General features: G+C 39.5%; 1 pseudogene; it reads left to right on the top strand.

Annotated features, from left to right (window-relative positions):
- Positions 1-5094: 5094 nt before the first annotated feature.
- Positions 5095-6413, top strand: LOC117905470 (annotated as a pseudogene).
- The last annotated feature ends 8195 nt before the right edge of the window (positions 6414-14608 follow it).

Here is a 14608-nt window from a genome sequence, read left to right as displayed (position 1 = left end):
GCTCTCCTCCATTTTGAGGAGAAGGTGCATACGCGGCGTCTTGCGAGGGCAGACACCATTCATTTACTTTTCCCTCGGCTGCTATGCCATGTTTTGGCGCATATGGGTTTTCCTGTAGACCCTCATTCTGAGCCCCGCCACCATTGTCGAGAGAGCTTCTCTCTTGACCAATGGAATCAGATACGGCTCCATCAGCATTCCCCAGAACTTCCCGAGCCAAGAGAAGTCCCTCCTGCTCCATCCACTTCAGCTCTTCCACAGCCAGTACCAGAGGCAGCATCATCTGATGCCCCACCTGCTGTTCCTCCTACCTCAGAGCCGCCTATTACTATCCCTGGTGCAGAGTATCGTGCCTTGTTCACTTCTTTCCAGACTCTGACCACTACTTGGACGGCCATTATGGAGCGGATGGACCACTTCCAGCTTCAGCAGGACTAGCAGACTCTCATTCTCAGCAGCACCTCGGTCTTTTGCCACCAGCTCCACCTGTAGCGGTTCCTTCCATAGTTGCAGCGGAGGACCCCTCCTATCCACCAGAGAAGCCTACTACTTGATTATACGATCACTCCTCTCCTTTTTTGTATCTATATTCTATGTTTTTGGATGTCTTATATATTTTGGACCACTTTTATACTGGGATTGGATGTATTCCATGTTTATCTTGTATATTGTACTCTCTCAGTTTATATAGACATCTTCATTTTTGTGTATTTTAGCTATTCCTTTTTATTTCCTCTAATCATCACTCTTATGATTTTTCTTTTCTTATGCAACATGTGGTTTCTCCTGTTCATTCAGAGTCCCTTACTATCAGGAGGTATCACTTCCTCCCTTTTATTATCTCTTGCTTTTGGAACATTGGGGACAATGTTCATCCTAGTTGGGGGGAGAGTTGAGGAAGTAATTTGTTGAATTTTTGGTTAAGTTATTTTGCTAACAAATTTTTTTGCAAACTCTCTTTGTTTTCTCAAAGATAAATTCTCAAAAGTAAATGGGAGAAATTATATTCTTATCTTATTGCCATTTTCCTCAGAGTTTGTATTATGCTTATTAAAGTTGATAAATTGTTGAAGCTCCTTTTGATTTCAATCTTAAGTCTTCCACTCTAATATTTTCACACACTGAACACATTAGATTCCAGTTATAAGATGGAAAACTTTCTCACCCCCTAAACTTAGGAAATTTTCGACTTGGTGTCATTGACCTCATTCTATTAGTGTTGGGACACCTTATAAAAGGCCAATGTGTCTTATGAAAAATTTTTTGCTTCACTTGCTTTGAAACCCGAGCAAGGTCCGAGGGGTATATGGTGAAAATCTTTAAAGCCTAGTGGCCTAAGCCTTTACTGGTTGGGAGTCACTGACCTCACTGCTCGTTACATGGGTGGATGGGTGGAGTATTTATATATATATATATATATATATATATATATATATAGGTGCGTTCTTAGCCTTTTATATATGAGTTAGTGTTGCTAAAGTTAGAGAAAAACCTTAGTTGGGGGGAGAATATAGTTTGACATACTATAACTGGAAACTAAGCACCTTAACACTTAGATTTTTGTGAAAGATTAAGAGTTGGTCCTTTGGGAGTGGAAATTATTTTGATACTCAAATTTGCATAATGCCCACTCTTTGTATGTTGTGATAGGTAAGTTATTTGATGACTCTTGTTGATGATTGAGTTTTATATCCTTGACTTGCCATGTGAGAGTTTGATCCAATCATGCCACTTGATTATTTTTTGGAGTAATCAGCCTGATTTTGTAAAATATTATATTATCTATTTTTCTTTCTTTTTCTCTCCTTCATTGCTCAGGGACTAGCAATGTGTCAATTGGGGGGAGTGATTACTACCCAAAAAGTGCTATTTTACACCTTTAAGTCATTATGTTTTAAGCACTTTTGTGTAGTAATTCTCCATCTTTATTCCAATTGGCATGTTAAGGACCTAGCAATGACTTCTAATCATATTTGTGGCTAGTTTTAGTGTTTTGACAGCTTTTTGGATTATTAAGACAAGCCAAGCAAAGGAGAGAAGCAAAGAGAAGCAAAGAGGAAAAGCAAGCAAAGTGAAGAAAACAGAGGACAGCAGCTGCAGTCTTCTTTTGCACTTTTTGAGCACTTCCCGAAGTCCATTTTTTACATGCTATATATCATTTCAAAGCTCAGGAAGTCAAGAATCCAACGCTTCAAACCGTGTATGATTTGGAGCTGAAATGAGTAAGATATGGCCTTCAGAAGACAACTACTCCAGGCTTGTGCGAAATTCGCACAACACGTTGAAATTCGCACAACACCTTCAGCTTGTGCGAACATTGTGCGAAATTCGCACAACACCTTCCAAATTCGCACAGCCCATGCGTGGTGTGAATTTTCCTCTGTTTTTGCCGACTCCACTTTAGATATTTTCTTATGTATTTTTTATGTAATTTCCTTTCTTATCCTTGTAACAAGCCAATCACAAGTTTTGCTTTTGTAAAGACTATATAAGGGGTGGAAATCACCTCTTGAAAACAACTAACATATATGTTATGTTTTACACTTAGTGAAAAATAGAGCTCTCTCATTTTCCTTTTCTCTTTACTATTTTCTTTTTCTCGGAAGCCAAACAACCTCTGAGGATGCTTTCCCAGAGGATGAGAGGCTAAACTTTTGGTTTCTTGGAGTGAAGGAAGCTAGGTGAAAAGTCCAGATGCAAAGGTGGAAAACTCTCGTGCATTAAATACAGGTAGTTGGAGTTCATAAATGGCTTTTAAATCCAAAGTTTTGCTTTAAATCCCTTAGAATCACTTTGAATGGCCAATACATGGTAAGCTTCAGGTCTCTGTGGATGCTTATTGCTAAATCCATATCAGTCCATTAGTTATCATGTACGAGCCATTGGAAAGTGGTTCAAGGTGAAGACCCATAGTGTCTAAAGCCATTAATGGACCTTGACTACCATTTCTATTGACTTTTTATGGATTAAATCTTCATTGTTAAACCTATACCGGTTCGGGAAATAACTATAGGTTAAATCCCTAATGCGAGGAGAAAAATCCGGAATTTTCCACTTTGCATTCTGAACTTGATCCTAGCAACCCTTAGCTTCGGGAGACTTTCTTTCTTCCATTTTTAATTAGTTTATGTTAATTTAGTTTCAAACACCTTCAAAACAAATTTTATTTTCTTTTAAACTTTAAGTTTTTGATAAAGGAAATCATTAAAGTCGATTTCTAATCTTGAGTATATCACTGGTAGAATGAAAACCCATCCCAGAGTTCGACCCTAGAGCCACTATACTATAGTAGCGTTGCTACGCTACTATGAGGTCATAGGTTTTATAAATGTTTTTTATTAAATGGCCCGACTAGATTTACACGGAATCAATGGTATGAATAACTAAGGGTTATCGATAACATGAATGTGTAGACCCCCATTTGGGGCTCATTTTATGCAGCTTGCTTTTAGCCAGGTGTCACCATCTAGGGGAAGCCATGTGTCACATTTTGACTAGCTGCTAGAGAATCACAATAGTGGAGTTGGATGAGCAATCAGGGGTTGACACCTGTAAAGGTGATTCTGAGAAAATCTGCTGGCCATTAGTGCTAGCTGCCAGGAGCGTATGAGAGAGGAGGCTTCTGGTGGCAGCAGCAGGGGGTAGTGGTGCTTGGGGGGTGCTTTTCAGAGTTGGTTAGGATACACAACTGGGGTTCCTTTAGAGGGAGAAGAGGAAAAAAAAGACGGGGGGAAAAAGGAGAGAGGGAGCTGCCGAGGAGGGGAGGTTTCTGGAGAGAAGGGGGAGAGCATTGTGGGAAGCGGCAGAGAGATCTTTGGAGGAGAAGCTGTTGAGAGAGAGACATTTTATGGAGCAAAACTTGGAGTCGTGCTGATTTTTGCTAGAGAAAGAATTCACAGGTATGATTGTTGTATGCTTATTGATGGTTTTTTTTTTTTTTTAGCTATTTACCACTCTTCCATATCTCTTGTTGATGCGTGAACATTTGCTGGTTTGCTTGAGGTGGATAATGAAGGCCACCTATTCCTTGTTGAGATATAATCCTGAATTCATATTGGTAACTTTGGTACGCCTTGTCTCTGATGTGAAGTACCCAAGAGTCTTGTCATTTATTTGTATGTGATACTGTTTTCCTCACCTAAATCAGAGAAGGTTCACGGATAACTCATGATGTGAAGCCTTCTTTGAGGACCATTTTACTTGTTTTCTTCCATACTCTGTTCCCCTTCCTATTTTCTTGCTCTTCTGTTTTCCCCTGAAAGAGATCACTAGGTTTTAAGACTAGGAAAGAGACCTTATAAGCTAAAGAAAAACAGAGCAAGCTAGAGGAGAGGTTGGACAATGGAGCTCTTCAGGGGAGGAGATATGATTTTGGGGGGATAGCAGAGAGAGAGGTGAGGATATTCATGGGCTTGAGGGAGCAAGCAAGGTAGCAAGACTGGAAAAGAGCGAGTTGTAGGTAGCTTGAAGGAGAAGGAAAAGATTTGTTCACCCAGATCTTCCAGAGGGAATTTGCACCTAATTAAGCAAGCAAAGCTGTCCTCGAAGCCGCCAGCGGCGAAACGCCTCCGCCATCACCGGGACGCCAAGCTACCATTGAAGCTCCTTCATTTTCCCTCTCATTTGATGGCCGGCGGGAAACTTACTGATGCACCTACTCACAGCTGGTGGCCACTGCAAAACCAAGATGCTGCGTTTCCTTCTCGTATTTCTGTAGCGATATCATCACTCCTTGTCCACCTTGTGCTTGTGCCTACCAGAATGAGAACAAACTATTGATGGAAATTTGGCTCAAATACTTGAACCCAAAGCTTTCATTAAGGTTCTCATCTATTGTCAAGAAACGTTTAAAGCACCGAAAATCAAGGCTCATTGAAAGGATCGAATTATAGGAATTTTCGCTAGGTTCAAGCCCACCTGTTTTGGGCCTCCATGGTACTTAGCTTACCACTATTCACGTCCTCCACTTGTGGAAAGAGTGGCTGCATGCTGTCTGACCAAACACTTTTGAATTGAGCTCTAGATGCCGAAGTCACATGGCTTGCCGTTTTCATTCCATTTCGCCTGTAGGGATTGATTTGTGCAGGATGAGCTATGCAACTCATATTATGGTCCGTTAGTGAATCTGTGCTCAAATCCCAAGATGAGGACGATGACAATGAGGATGAAGAGAGAGAGCGAAAAAGCCGCAATCAGTCTATGACTCAAACCCATTCTGTCAGTTCCTGGTTATCGGCCATTCCGGCAGCCAAACACTCGCAGGCAACGTTGGGTGCGATCCCTTCTTCAGGTTCGAGTTAAAGATCGATTGTCAAGGTGGACAGTGTTAAAAAACACGGAATACTTTTGGAAGCCGTACAGGATCTCACGAATCTGAACCTCTCCATAGAGAAAGCTTACATCTCCTCTGATGGAAAATGGTTCATAGACGTTTTCCATGTAACTGATCTAAATGGAAATAAACTGACGGATGAGAGCGTTATCAACTACATTGAACAGTCTCTTGGTTGCATTCATCATGTAAGATTCAACAGTTTTAATGGTCTGACGGCATTGAAGCTAACAGGGACTGATCGCCTTGGTCTTTTGTCAGAGGTGTTTGCAGTACGGGCAGACCTGGAATGTAAGGTGGTAGATTCTAAAATGTGGACTCACAATGAAAGAATTGCCTCTCTCATTTATGTGAAGGACTGCGATTCAGGGAACCCGATCAAGGATTCTCAAAAGATTGATAGAATTGAAGGACGGTTAAGGAATGTTCTGAAGGGAGATAATGATATTCGAAGCACAAAAACTTCGGATTCCCTTGCTGTCACTCACACTGAGAGAAGACTGCATCAAATGATGTTTGCAGACCGCGATTATGAACGAGGGCCTATAATAAGGTCTGCTTCTGAATCACTTGCTGTCACTGTCCAAAATTGGGTGGAAAGGGGTTACTCTGTTGTGAATGTTCAGTGCAAGGGTCGAAGGAAGCTTCTGTTTGATGTTGCTTATACATTGACAGACAGTATGTTGTTTTTCATGCAACCATTAACACCGCGGGAGGTAAAGCATATTTGGAGTTCTATCTCAGACGCACTGAAGGATCCCCGATTAGTTCAAAGGCTGAGAGGCAACGTGTGATTCAATGCTTGCAAGCTGCCATTGAAAGAAGGGCTGGGGCTAGGTGCTCGGCTTGCGCTGTGGTGCATAAGATTGAGTCCAAATTGCTTAACATTAATGGAAATTTCATCTCTGATGAAGGCATTGATGAGGTGAAGAATATATTTAATGAATTTCCTAATGTTCTTGGATCCTTGGATGAGAATGACCCTGAAGGAGGAGATGATGATGAATTTAGAGAGGGTGAAGGTGAAGGGGATGAATTAGAATCGAAATTGAAGAATCTTGAAGCCCATCAGGAAGACTAGTAAGGTCATATCAGGTAATCAATCTTATGTTCTGATTACAATTCAACCATTGGAACACTTAGTCAAATCCTCATTGATGAGGATCTTGCATGGCCACCTTTAGCATGACCATCCTTATGCCACGTGCCATCTCTCATTCTATAATTTTTTTTTTTTTATTTTTGAAAACAATTTTCTTAAACCCTATTTTGTAAATAAATTCTTCAATTCTGGTTTTTAATTAATTTCAGATCTTCAAAATTTTTCCATCCTTAACATTTTTCTTAGGTCCCAAAAGTCTCGTTTCAATAAAATTTTACCGCCATCTTTATTTCTGGCAAACAATTTTCATATCTTCTCTATCTTTAAAATGTTTTGAAATAAGTATGATTTAAATTCTGTAATTCTGAATAATGGAGTTTATGGAATTAATTCATGCAAAAATAAATGGGCTTTGGTGGGGGGCCCCACATAAGTGACTTTATAATTGATTGATTAATTGATTGATTTAATTGCCATGTATGATTGATTTTATTTTGCTCTATGACATGCTCGAAATTATTCCTTAATTGTTTACTAACCCTCCTCTTGATAACGCATATTGGTTCGCCACACAGGTACGTATTTTCTCACATCATGGTCACTCCTTATGTTTGTTTTGATTCTCACATGTGCTTGATCACTCTGTGTATTCATTGATTTATTCATCAATTTTCATGATTGCTTCACTTTATTAGTAGAGACCCGACTTTAGGGACTTAGAGGGGTGATATGGTCTTTACCGTACCTTCCCGATAAGTAACCTGACCCCCGAACCCGATCTGGTTTTTCACAGACCGCCTTTTCCAGAATAAGGAGTCACATTTAGGGTTTTTCTTTCTTATTTTGTTTACCCTTTTAAAAATAAAACAAAAATAAGTGGCAACTCCAAGTCATTTTCAAACAATAAATAAAAATCGAGCTCGCCTTCGAGTGGGAAACGCATTGAGCCGAAATGCGGGGTCCACAGAATGAATCTGGGTCTTAAGCTTAGAGTTATATATCCTATGAAGAGCTTAAGGCTATCGATGACATGAATGACATCGGGTCATGAACTAAGGGCTTGAGATGCTATCAACAGCTCAAGCCTATGGTTGACATGAATGACTATGGGTTGTGAGCAGAGGGCTCTAGATGCCAGGAGTAGCTTAGGGCTATGGATGACATGAATGACTCCAAGTCGTGAGCTCAAGGCTTTATATACTATGAACAACATAAGGCTGTGGATGACATGAGTCAATCTGTGTCATGAGCTTAGGGCTCTAGATTCTATGATCAACTTAGGGTTGTCGACTATATGAACGACTCAGGATCTAATGATCTCAGGCCTCTAAATGCTATGACTAGCTCAAGGTTGTGGATGATATGAATGACTCTTGGTTGTGAGCCCATGACCCTAAATGCTATGAATATCTTAGGGCTGGGGATGAAATGAATGACTTTGAGCTGTGAACTCAAAACACTAGATGCTATGAATAGCTCAGGGTTGTGGTTGACATGAATGACTCTGGATTGTGTGCTCAAGGGTATAAATCCTATGAATAGCTCAGGGTTATGGATGACATGAATGACATTGGATCATGAGCTTAGGGCTCGAGATGTTATCAATAGTCAGGCCTATGGTTGACATGAACAACTATGGGTTGTGAGTTGAGGACTATGGATGCTATAAATAGCTTAAGGCTATTGATGACATGAATGACTCCGAGTCATTAGCTCAGGGTTGTGGATGACATGAGCTACTCTATATTATGAGCTTAGGCCTCTAGATACTATGACTAGCTCAGAGTTGTGGATGATACGAATGATTCTTAGTCATGAGACCATGGCCCTAAAGGCTATGAATAGCTCAGGACTATGAATGACATGAATGACTCTAGGTCATGAGCTAAAAACTTTAGATGCTATGAATAACTCAGGGTTATGGTTGACATGAACAACTCCAGGTCGTGAGCTTAAGGTTCTAAATGTTATGAACAACTTAGGGCTATGGATGACATGAATGAGTCCGAGCCGTCAACTCAAGACTCTGATGATTTGAACAGATCAAGGTTGTGGATAATAAGAATGACTCAAGATCCTATTAGCACAAGCCTCTAGATGCTATGAACAACTTAGGGTTGAGAATGATATCAACGATTCTTAGTCGTGAGGCTATGGATTTAAATGTTATGAATAGCTCAGCACTATGGTAGACAAGATTAGCTCTGGGTCATGAGTGTAGTGCTATGGATGCTATGAACAACTTAAGGTTATGATTGACAAGAATGACTCTAGGTCTTAAGCTCAAAGCTCTAGATGCTATGAACAACTGAAGGTTATGGCTTACATGAATGATTTCGGGTTGTGAGCTTAAGCCTTTAAATGTTATGAACAACTCAGGGATGAGAATGATATGAACTATTCTTAGTCGTAAGCCTCTCGCTAAAAATGCTATGAATAGCTCAGGGTTTTCGTTGACATGAATGACTCTAGATCCTGAGCTCTAAGCTCTAGAAGCTATGAACAACTTAGAACTATGGTTGACATGAATGACTTTAGGTCGTGAACAGAGGCCTCTAGATGCTATGAACAACTTTGGGTTGAGGTTGTTTGATTTCTACTCAAAAAGTGTTATTTTGTAGTTTGTAATTAACTCTTTTAAACACTTTTTAGTATTAGTTATTACCTTTTAACTCAATTGGCATATTAAGGACCCTTGCAATCATTTCTAATAAAATTGTGTTAAGTTTTGGTGTTTTTGATAGTATTTTGATCACCAAAGCAATTCAAGATTGAGGAGAGTTCTATAGAATCCATGGAAAAGCAATTGGAAGCTCATTTATATGAAGGACCTAAGCTTTGAAGCTCTATAGTCCTTTTCCAAAAGCAAATCAGGAATGCAAGGAGGGAAAGTAAAGAGATAAATCTAACATGAAGAATTCAAGAGAACAGAAACTGTTGGACACATTTAGAGAACTTCCTAGAGTCCATTTCATGCATACTATATATAGTTTCAAAGCTTGGGAAGTCTGGAATCCAACGCTTCAAACAGTGCGCGAATTGGAGCTGAAATGAAGGAGTTATAGCCATTGGAAGCCAATCGCACCAAGCTAAAAGCTACGAAATCAGCCTTTGGCTGCGAAATGGAGACCTTCAACTTGCAAAATTTCGCAGCCCATCTTGCATGCCTGCGAAATCCACCTGAGTGCTTCCAAAAATTTGTGACCCACTCTTTTAGATTTTTTCTTCAGATATTTGTTGTTTAAATCCCCATTTTCTCCTTGTAATCCACCAATCATGGGATTCCTTAGTTAATAAGTAACAACAAAGGGTGAATAACCTCATATATATAGTTTGTAATTTTCTTTAACCAGGGATCTCTCAGGAGTTTGTTCTCGGAGACCATTTTTGTATAGTTTTGAAGGAAGTAATATACAGAGCTTTGCTCTGCCTTACCTACTCACTTTGATTGTATTTTTCTTACTAGCCAAACAAGCTCTGAGGATGTTTCCTCAGAGAATGAGTGGCTAGGCTTTTTGTCTCTTGGAGTTAAGGAAGCAGGGTAGGGTGACGAATGCAAAAATTGGAAGTTTTGTTGTTTCAGCTTTTAATGAAGAGAAAGTGTGACCCGTTAATGGTTTCTATGTTTTTAGTTAACTTAAAACGCCTTTAAATCACCCGGGCCAACACTTGGTAAGGCAAGTGATCTCCGTCCATTGAGATACACTAGTTTATCTCTTGCGAGCCTTTGGGAGGTGGTTTGAAGGTAGGATTTTCTAGAATAACCAACACTTGGTAAGCTTTTGGACTCTAAGGAGACATCCATTAGTTATCTCTTGCGAGCTTGAGAAGGGAAATCCAAGGTTAAGGATCGCCTTGAATGGTAAATGCTAAGTGAGAGGCACGAGCCATTGCAAGATGAATAAGTGAGAGGGATTTAGTGTTTGAATCCATAAAAGGAAAGCATCTAGACCATACCGGTTCGAGAAATAACTATATGTTAATTCTCCAATGCGAGGAAAAAGATTCAAGTGACCGGAACTCCATTTTTGTATTAGGTGTCTGACCTCAGTGATCCTAAAACTCCAAGAAACGCTTTTCTTTATAAGTAATTTTCGTTACTTTATTTTTAGTTAGCTTAAAACCAATCCTTTTTAAACCAAAGTTTATATTTTCTTTTGAAGCTAACCTTGAAATGAAAAAGCATCAATTCAACTTTGAATTAATATCAGTAGTAAGTTGAAAACCCTTCTCAATGAACGATCCTAGAGTCACTATGCTATGCTAACTGAAGCTATCCTAGTACATGGTGATATAGGTTATAAATTGTGTTGATTACTCCTATCTGAGGACCGAAGTTAAGGTACACCAGTTGATTGAGCACTAATCAACAGGACATACACCAGCTGGGAACGGAATCATTGATATGAGTGATTCTAAGTCATGAGCCTATGGATCTAAGTGCTATGAAAAGCTTAGGGCTGTAGTTGACATGAATGACTCTAGATCATGAGCTCAGGGCTCTAGATCTTATGAATAGCTTAGGACATGGCTAAAATGAATGACTCTAAGTCATGAGCTCAGGCCTCTAAATGCTCTGAATAACTTTAGGTTGAGGAGGATATGAATGATTCTAGGATGTGAGCTGATGCGACTCATGGTAGCTTAGCTTTAAAGGCGTATCAACAAAATTTATACCTTAAATACTATTACTAAAGTAGCCAAGCTACTATAGCATAGTGGTTCTAGGATCGTTCATTGGGAAGGGTTTTCGCAAACACGAGTGATATTCAAATTAGGAAAATAGGTAATTTTCTTATGGATGTTAGCTTTAAAAGAAGATGAAAATGTTTTAGAGAGATTTAAACTAATTTAAGCTAACATTAAAGACTAAAATGAAAGGGTGTAAAAACAAGTTTCTCAAAGATAGGATAGCTATGCTCTGGCTCTTATGCAATTTGGAAATCTCAGGATAGGCTCCTCGCGTTGGGGTTGCAACTATGGTGATGCTTGCTTCCCGAACCGGTATGGATTTAGCAAATCAAGTTTTAATCCTTTAAAATGGCAAAACAGATGGTAGTGAATTTCATCAATGGTTATTCACCTTATACTTCCTTTGAATGGCTCGTAAGAGATAACTAATGGTCTAAAGCCAAAAGCTTACCAAATACTGGCAACTCAAAGTCATTCTAGGTGATAAACTCACCTTTCAATGGCCATTGAAATTGGTTCTAACGGATTAATGCAAAACTTGGAATTGAAAACCTCACCTTCCAATAGCTCGTAGGAGATAACTAATGGATAGAAATCCAAAAGCTTATCAAGTATTGGCCGTTGGAAGTTGTCCAAAGGAAATAAAAACCAAACTTTGCACTAATGAACTATTAATGAAAAATGATTACCTTACCTTCCAGGTGCGAGAAATTTCCATGGGATTGCATCCAAGCCATCACATAACATCCATACTTTGAGAAACTTAAAAGTTTTAGCCAATCATCCTCTGAGGAAAAGTCCTCAGAGGCTGTTTGGCTACTAAGAAAATAGAAAAGGGGAAGAACAGGAGAAGAGAGAAAAACAGAGCTTTATATATTTCTAAGTTAATGTACAGAGGATTGATCCCCCAATCATATATGCTCCTGGAGGCGTTGTGCACCTCTATATAAAGCAAAATTACAAGATAAAGCCTTATGTCGGCTGAATACAAGGTTACAAAAGGAATTTACATGAGAAAATATCAAGCTAAAAATATATGGGAAGTCGGTGGTGCGTGCGTGGAGAAACAGAGGAAATTTGGCAATTTCGCAAGGTGAATTTCTCCTTGCGAAATTTCACAATGTTGCGAAATGGCAAAATTTCGCACCATGAGGAAAATCCCCTTGCGAAATTTCGCAAGGAGAAATTCACCATGCGAAATTTTCGCAAGGTTTGATGCAGTTGTCTTCCAAAGACCATATCTTCCTCATTTCAGCTCCAAATCATACACGGTTTGAAGCGTTGGATTCTTGACTTCCTGAGCTTTGAAATGGTATATAGTATGTAGAAAATGGACTTCGGGAAGTGCTCCAAAAGTGCGAAAGAAGACTGCAGCTGCTGTCCTCTGTTTTCCTCTTCTCCATTGTTCTTGTTTGTGCTCGTGTTTCCACTTGAAATTCAAGCCTGTAAACTTCCAAAATCCTTCCTTTAACTTGTCCAAGTAGCTCCTCCATCTTTTGGCATGCTTGAATTAATTCATAAGCTGATAAAAACATGTAAACTTGCCACAAAATGGTTAAAACCAATTACTAAGGACCTTAATGAATTAATTGGGTTAAATGAATATGATTACTACTCAAAGGTGCTTAAAACCATTATAATTAGGTCTAAAAAATAGCACTTTTTGGTAGTAATCATGAGCCTATGGTGTAAATTCTATGAATAGCTAAGGGTTGTAAATGATAGGAACAACATCGGGTCATGAGCTTAGAACAATAAATGTTATGAACATCTCAAGGTTGTGGTTGACAAGAATGAATCTGGGTTGTGAGCACAGGGCTCTAGATGTTATGAACAAATTAAGGCTATAGATGACATGAACGACTCTAGGTTGTGAGCTCAAGGCTATAAATACTATGAATAGCTCAAGGTTGTGGATGACATGAGCTACACCAAGTCGTGAGCTCAATGATGTGGATGCTAAGAATGGCCCAGGGTTGTGGATAATACTAACGACTCGGGATCCCGTGAGCTCAATAATCTAGATGCTATGAATAAGTTAGGGTTTTGGATGTTATGAACGATTCTTAGTTGTAAGCCCATGACCCTAAATGCTATGAACAACTAAGGGTTATGGTTGATAGGAACTACTCTGCGTCGTAAGCTCGGGCCTTTAGATGCTATGAAGCACTCAAAGTTGTGGTTGGCATGAATGATTTTAGGACATAAGTTCTAGGCTCTCGATGTTATGAATAGATCAATGTTGTAGATGATATGAACAACTCAGGATCCTATGAACTAAGGCCTCTAAATTATATGAACAACATAGGGTTGTGGATGGTATGAATGATTCTGTGTCATGAGCTCGAGGATGTGGATGACTCAAACAAATCTGGGTTATGAGATCAGGGTTGTAGATACCATGGACCGCTCAGAGTTGTGGTTGACATGAACGACTCAAGCTCTTGAGCTTAAGGCTCTAAAAGCTATGAATAGTTGAGGGTTTTAGATGATATGAACAACTCAAGAACCCGTGTGCTCAAGGCTCTAGATGCTATCAATAGCTCAAGGTTGTGGTTGACATAGACGACTCTAGGTTATGAGCTCTAAGCTCTAGATGCTGTGAACAACTCGGGGTTGTGGATGACATGAACGACTCTAGCTCATGAGCTCAGGGCTTTAGATACTATGAACAACTTAAGGTTGTGGTTGACATGAATGACTCAAGGATGAGAACTTAAGGATCTATATGTTATGAACAACTCAAGGTTATGGATGATAAGAATGACTTCGGGTGGTGAGCTTAGGGTTCTATATGTTATGAATAGCTTAGGGTTCTACATGACATGAACAACTTTGGGTCATGTTCTCAGGGCTCTAGTTGCTTTAAACAGCTCTGAGTTGTAGAGGACATGAATGACTCCAAGTCATGATCTCAATGTTCTAGATGCTATGAAAAGCTCAGGATTGTAGATGGTATGAATGACTATGGCTCGTGAGGTCAAGGCTCTAGATGTTGTGAGCAGCTTAGGACTATGGTTGAAATGAATGACTTTGGGTCATGAGCTATGAACTCTAGATGCTATGAAAAGGTTAGGGTTGTTAATGACATGAACAACTCTAGGTGTGAGTTCAGGGCCTTCGATGCTATAAGCAACTTAGTGTTATGGTTCAAATGAATAACTTTTGGTCTTGAGCTTAGGGCTTTAGATGCTATGAACAACTTAAAGCTATGATTGAGAGGAATAACTCTATGTCACGAGCTCAGGGCTCTAGATGCAATGAACAACTCAGGGTTGTGGATGACATGAGCTACTCTACATCATTAGCTTAAGGCTTTGGATGCTATAAACAACTCGGGGGTGTGGGTGATTGATTACTACTCAAAAAGTGTTATATTTATAGCTTGTAATTAACTCTTTTAAACACTTTTGAGTAGTAGTTATTACCTTTTAACTCAATTGGCATGTTAAGGACCCTTGGAATCATTTCTAATCAAATTG

Source organism: Vitis riparia, chromosome 18 (assembly GCF_004353265.1).
Source record: "Vitis riparia cultivar Riparia Gloire de Montpellier isolate 1030 chromosome 18, EGFV_Vit.rip_1.0, whole genome shotgun sequence".
Classification (NCBI taxonomy): domain Eukaryota; kingdom Viridiplantae; phylum Streptophyta; class Magnoliopsida; order Vitales; family Vitaceae; genus Vitis; species Vitis riparia.
This window is presented reverse-complemented; position numbering and strand designations above follow the sequence as displayed.